The 7071-nt window shown below is 38.9% G+C and overlaps 1 non-coding gene across 1 annotated transcript; it reads right to left on the reverse strand.

Moving 5' to 3' along the window:
- Positions 1 to 5608: 5608 nt before the first annotated feature.
- LOC136210134 (small nucleolar RNA R71) lies at positions 5609 to 5715 on the reverse strand. Its single transcript, XR_010677842.1, has one exon. It is a non-coding gene; the product is annotated as a small nucleolar RNA R71 (small nucleolar RNA).
- Positions 5716 to 7071: the final 1356 nt, after the last annotated feature.

A 7071-nucleotide genomic window follows, 5' to 3' on the forward strand; every position in this document is an offset into this window, starting at 1 on the left:
ATGGCCAAACGGTTGTCAAAGCTGAGACTAGATGGACAGAGGATGATCTCAAGAAGCTACAAAATCATGCTTCGGCTATAAACATGCTACACTGTGCTTTAGATGCTGCAGAATACAACAAGATTTCAGGTTGTGAGTCAGCGCAAGAGATCTGGAAGAAGCTGGAGGTCACCTATGAAGGAACCAACAAGGTGAAGGAATCTAAGGTCAACCAGCACATGAGGTTGTACGAGCTGTTTGAAATGAATGATGATGAAGGAATCTCTGACATGAACGCAAGGTTCACAAACATAATCAACGAGCTCAAGAGACTTGGAAAGATCTTCACTGAGGAAGAGCAAGTCAAGAAGATTCTTAGGAGTCTTCCTAAAAGCTGGCAAGCAAAGAAAACTGCTGTTGAGGAAGCTCAAGACTTAACCACCTACAAGTATGATGAGCTCATTGGCTCACTGCTGACCCATGAGATCTCAATGAAGGAAAAGTCTGAAGACAAGAAGCAAAAGTCTCTTGTCATGAAAGCTGACTCCACTGGTGGGAGCTCAACAGACGATGAAGAAATGGCTATGTTCACTAGAAAGATGAAAAGGTTGTTCAGAAAGAATGACAAATATTCTAAGAAGCCTTACAAGAAGTTTGATAAGTACAAACCTGAGTCCAGCGACAGCAAGTACAATAAGGACAGCTCAAAGCCCATTACATGCTTTGAATGTCATCAAACTGGCCATATCAAGTCAAGTTATCCCACGCTGAGGAAAGAAAGAAAGAACAGCAAGAAGGCAATGGTGGCAACTTGGAGCGACAGTGATGAGTCTTCATCATCAGAAACTGATGCCACTGAGTCAGTAAAGATTTGTTTCATGGCTGACGAACTTGCTGAGCCATGTGTTTCTGAGCATGTTGACCCCTCCATTGCATCTGACGATGAGGAACACTCAACTGAGGTAATGTCACTACCCTTACTCGGAAATGAAATGGTTAATGCCCCGAGTGACCTCTACACACTTGTCAAAAAGTGTAATAAAAAGTTAGAGCACTCAGCAGGCGATGTGACGAGGTTGAAGAGGTCAAACTGAGTGACCTTCGATATATTCTCCAGGACACTTCAATTTTGCATAGTAATGTAGAAATTATGCAAAAGTTTGTCTCTGAGGTCCAATCAGATTCTAAGAAACTGAGAAAGGATGTCACATCAATTCAGAACCAACTTAAGGTTCCTAATAAAAGAAATATTCCTCTGAACACTGAGTACTGAAGTACTAGTCAGCAGAGATGGAATCCTCAGCGGAATTTCCAGTGTGACTTCTGTGGGAAGAAAGGACACACCACAAAGGTGTGCTGGCACGCTCAGCACTGGGGTGCTGACCAGTCAGTGAGACATCCTAAACGGAAGGTCAGCTGTGACTTCTGTGGAAAGAATGGACACACTGTCCAAGTATGTCGTCATAAAATGAAATATGATGCTTTACCTGTTGAACCTAACAAGCAAGGACCCAAAAAGAATTGGGTACCTAAAAGCAACTAGCTATATTGCAGGTAAGCCTGAGGTGTGCTGAGAAGTCAAAGATGTGGTACATTGACAGCGCGTGCTCGAGACATATGACTGGTGATGAAACTCAGTTCATCACGTTTGTGCGTAAACGAGGAGAAAGTGTAAGTTTTGGAGACAACAAGAAGGGTAAGATAGTAGGGTCAGGAACCATTGGTGGTAATCCTACTATTGAGTCAGTCTCCCTAGTCAGCGGACTCAAATATAACTTACTCAGCGTAGCTCAGCTATGTGACAATGGGAGAAAAGTTATATTTGATGACACTGGATGTAAAATATTCGAGGGTAAAACAAATGAGTTAATTTTAACTACCACTCGTATTGATAATGTCTTTATGCTGGACTTAGAAAAGAAGTTTTCAAAAACTGTATGCTTAGTGTCAAAGGAAGAAAATTCCTGGCTATGGCACAGGAGACTTGGTCATGTAAGCATGGACCTCCTGGCCAAACTAGCAAGAAAGCAATTGGTTGAGGGACTGCCAGAACTTAAGTTTGAAAAAGATCAATTATGCCACGCTTGTCAAGCTGGAAAACAAACCAAACAATCTTTTCATAGTAAAAATATTGTCTCAACTAAGCGTCCATTAGAGTTACTACACTTGGATCTCTTCGGTCCAGTCCAGCCGCTGAGCTTGGGTGGAAGAAGATTTTCCTTGGTCATTATAGATGACTTTTATCGGTACACGTGGATCATCTTGCTGAGTAGCAAGGATGAAACTTTTGAGACATTTTCAAATTTAGTAAGAAAACTTGAAAATGATAAAGACCTTAAGTTAGCTCACATCCGAAGTGATAATGGTGGAGAATTCAAGAACCAACAGTTTGTTGAATTCTGTCAAACCAACGACATTGACCATAATTTCTCTGCTCCTAGAACGCCTCAACAAAATGGGGTTGTTGAAAGGAAAAACAGAACCTTGGTTGAAATAGCCAGGACAATGTTGAGTGAGCATAGGCTTCCAAAGTACTTTTGGGGAGAAGCTGTTAACACAGCGTGCTACATTCTTAATAGGGCTCTAGTTAGACCTATATTAAAGAAAACCCCCTACGAACTTTGGAAAGGACAAAAGCCCAACATTGGATACTTTCGTGCCTTTGGTTGTAAATGTTTTATCTTAAATACCAAAGACAGCCTAGCTAAGTTTGACTCAAAAGCTGATGAAGCTATCTTTTTAGGCTACTCAACAAACAGCAAAGCATACAGAGTTTTCAATAAACGAACTCAAGTCTTAGAAGAGTCAGTACATGTTGAGTTCGATGAAACTAACCCTGCAGGAAGATACCAGCCACTGACCGAGGATGATCCACACTCAGCACCCGCTGACCAAGAAACAGCCGCTGAGTCATTTCCTCAAGGGCTGACCAAAGGTAAAAGTGAAACTCAAATTACTTTCACTGACCAATCTACACCTGCAGAGATTGTTGAAACACAACCAGCGCAAGACATCAATCTACCAAAGGAGATTAGGATACCAAGAGGTCACTCAGAGAGTGCCATTCTTGATGCCGCTGAGAACACCCTGATGACGAGGAATCAACTCAGGAGATACCTCAGCAACTTAGCATTCGTCTCAATCCAGGAACCAACGAATTTCGCTGAAGCTGAGTATGATGAATTCTGGATGAATGCAATGCAAGAAGAACTTGATCAGTTCAGACGAAATAAAGTATGGGATCTAGTGCCAAAACCAAGAAGCAGAAGACCATAGGAACAAGATGGGTCTTCCGCAACAAGCTGGATGAACAAGGGAACGTGGTCAGAAACAAAGCAAGACTTGTAGCTCAGGGCTACAGTCAGCAAGAAGGTATTGACTACGGTGAGACCTTTGCCCAAGTGGCAAGGCTAGAGGCTGTTAAGCCCAAAATATACCTAAAATATCATCAATAATTACATCAATATTGCTACGAATTTATTATATTTATAACCATTTAGAAAGCTTTTACTCTCAAATATGTTTCTTTCATGCAAGGTACATAAATATTTGGTAAAATCCAAATAGGAGTAAAAAGAGCTCAAAAATAGAAGAAAAGCCCTACAAAAGGAGTCAAAGAAGCCGAAAATTAATAACGCCAAGTCGAGGACACGAACGAGAGCGAAAAAGTGAAAAATGCTCCGTGCCGCGACCGCGGCCCCCCCTTTTCACGGTCGCGACACGCGTCCTTCAGCCTTTTTTCCCTTCGTCCGATGACCAAATTATTGCTCCCCCATTCTCGGTAGTGAATTTAATAATTCTCGGTACGAGCAGGAGATTTCAGAAACCTAGTTACACACTTTCGTTTTCAACGAAACGCAATCGTTCGGGTGGATAAAGACGTCCTTTCGCAGCGGACACGATCCTTCACAAACGGACATGACACTTCAATCAAGACTCTTCAACATCTATAAATAAAGAGTTGATGGAGAGTTGAAGGATATAATGATATAATGAAATAATGATATAGTGATATGTGCAGAAGAAAGAAATTAGTGTAGAATTTATGCAGAAATTCCGAATCAAGTGATTCAGAAGTTAGATTTAGATTCTGTAAAAAGCAATATGATGTACACATATTGTTTACAAATTAATAACAAATTCAGTAGCGTTTAGACATTGTTCCAGTTTAGTTTTCATTTTGGTAGTAGACCGACCCAGTCTCTATTACGAAGATTCAGCGAGAAGATTGAGTAGAGGATTCGCCCCTGAGCTTGACAAACTCTAACGAAACCCAAGGAAAGGATTGACAACCCGTTCACTTACACGCCGTCGAAGAATTCAATGCTCCATGTTCTCTGTAAACTTGTATCAATTTATATTTCATCTAATAAAGTCCGTTCTATTCGATAGATTCTTATGCAGCACTTTGGTAAATGAGCCGAAGTGGATTGATGCTGGTGTTTTCATTAAAACGTATTTAATTCAAATCTTTACAAGGAAACTTTGTTGAACACTTAGGCAAATTATCATCTCGAAAGAGTTTTAATTTGATTAAGGGCAACTATCCCGAAAGGGTTTTGTCGCGTTCAAAGCCAATTAATTAGAGGTTCCGTCATTTATTTCATCTTTATAATTCGTACAAAGTTTAAAGTTGTTTCTTTGCTTAATGCAAACAAATATACCTGTTTACTTTTCTAAAGTACTAAAACGTTCCTGTTTTGCAAATTCAATCTTAAATCAGATATTTTCTAACATCTTCATATTCTAATCTAATTCTCATCCTAGCTATTTCAAAACCAAAACCGATTAAACGATTTTCCATATTATAAACCTTTAAAGTAAATTTAACCGATTATAAATAAGTTTTGTTCAAAAAAGCGTTCCCTGTGGGATCGATATCTTTTATTACTACAAGCGTATACCGTGCACTTGCGGAAATCGCTCAACAAGTTTTTGGCGCCGTTGCCGGGGAATGCCAAAATTTTTGACAAAATTTTAAATTTTTCGTGTTTTATTACGAATCTAGGTTTATTCATACTTATTCAAACTTTTATATTTTTAATTATTTTCAATTACTAACATATTTATTTTTCAAATTCTGTTTTGTAGGTAGTTTCGGTTCGTGCGAAATTTCAAGTTCATGCGCAGTTCTCGAAGTTCGGGCACGTCACCAGATCCTATTGACCCAGAAATTGAATGAACTCTTAAAAAGAACAAGAAAGAAAAGAAAAAGAAAAACCAAACCCCAATAAAAACTAAAATTACCGAGCTAGAAGTTATGGCCACACTTATGGATTACGCTAGGCCAGGAGTGGCCGGTGTAACCAACAGTATAGTTAGACCCCAAATTAATGCACATCATTTTGAAATTAAGCCTGCGTTGCTTAATATGTTGCAAAATAATGTAACGTTTTACGGGTTACCTAACGAAAATCCTAATACCCATTTGACAAATTTCTTAGAAATTTGTGACACTTTTAAAATTACTGATGTAACTGCAGAAGCAATCAAACTTCGCCTTTTTCCTTTTACCTTGAAGGATCGAGCCAAAGAATGGTTAACTTCTATGCCAGCCGCATCAATTGAGACTTGGGAACAATTAGCCCAAGCATTTTTATCAAAATTCTTCCCTTTAGCAAAAACCGCAAGAGTCATTAAAGAGTTAACATCTTTTTCTCAAAATGATAGTGAAACTCTTTATGCGGCTTGGGAACGTTTTAAAGAACTTCAACGTTTATGCCCACACCACCAATTGCCCGCTGAACTCTTAATGCAAACATTTTATAATGGACTAAATCCTACAACAAGAGGTTCATTGGACGCTATGTCTGGAGGGTTATTCATGAAGAAAACATCTGCCCAAGCAAGAGAACTTTTAGAGAAAATGGCAATCAACAGCAGTATGTGGCCCGCGGAACGTGGACACGTACCATTAGCGAAACCATCACCCTCAACAACATCATCAGTTAAAGGTATAGTGAATCTTGATCCAGTAGCGATGTTGCAAGTCCAATTTTCTGCCTTGTCGCACAAAATTGATAGGTTTATGGCACCGTGTGATCCTAATGGTCAACCAATCCAAACAGATGTGGATTACGAAGGTATGAGTGAGATTGAACAGGTAAATTTTATCCAAGGGCAAAACCAAACTAATAATCCTTATTCCAATACATATAATCCTGGATGGAGAAATCATCCTAACTTTAACTGGAGAGACAATAATAATGCTAATGCTAATCAAAATCGTACTGCTAATTATCAAAATCAATCAAGAGATTCGATTAGCACTTTATCTTCTAAAATCGACAAATTCATTGATGCGATGAGCGGAAAAATAAGTAATCACGACGATGGTTTTAAACGGATCGAGAATAAATTCGATCAGCTTATTAAAAACCAATCATCTAGCATCCATAATTTGGAGATTCAAATTGGACAACTCGCTAAATCAATTCCATCCCGCAAAGAGGGAAGTCTTCCAAGCCATACGGAAGAAAATCCGAAAGAGCATGTTAAGGCTATCACTCTTCGTTCAGGGAAAAATTACTTAGGCCCGGAAATGACCGGAAATTCGACTTTACCTGGAACTGATTTACCAAAGCCCAAAGAAGATACGTTAAATCAAAAAGATGCACCGATTGACTCTAGTACAAAAACTTTTGTACCCAAACCACCTTTTCCACACAAAGTCCGCAACAAGGACTATGATAAACAACTTTTAAGATTTTTAGACAAACTTAAGAATTTGCATATTAATTTAACGTTTATGGATGCAATTACGCAAATTCCCAATTATGGTAAATTCCTCAAAGATTTAATTTCAAAAAAAATCAGTTGGGAAGGAATTTCATCCATTTCACTAACTGAAGATTATAGTTCGATTGTGTCAAGCAATTTGTCCACAAAACTCAAGGATCCCGGATGTTTTACCATTCCGTGTAAATTGGGAGATATAGAATTCCCAAGTTGCCTTTGTGATTTAGGAGCAAGCATTAACTTGATGCCATTATCTATTTTTAATAAGTTAGGCTTAGAAGAAGACATCAAACGTACCAATATGGTTTTGCAATTAGCGGATCAAACCACTAAAAGACCATACGGTATAATAGA

The sequence above is a fragment of the Euphorbia lathyris genome, chromosome 10 (genome assembly GCF_963576675.1).
Source record: "Euphorbia lathyris chromosome 10, ddEupLath1.1, whole genome shotgun sequence".
Classification (NCBI taxonomy): Eukaryota; Viridiplantae; Streptophyta; class Magnoliopsida; order Malpighiales; family Euphorbiaceae; genus Euphorbia; species Euphorbia lathyris.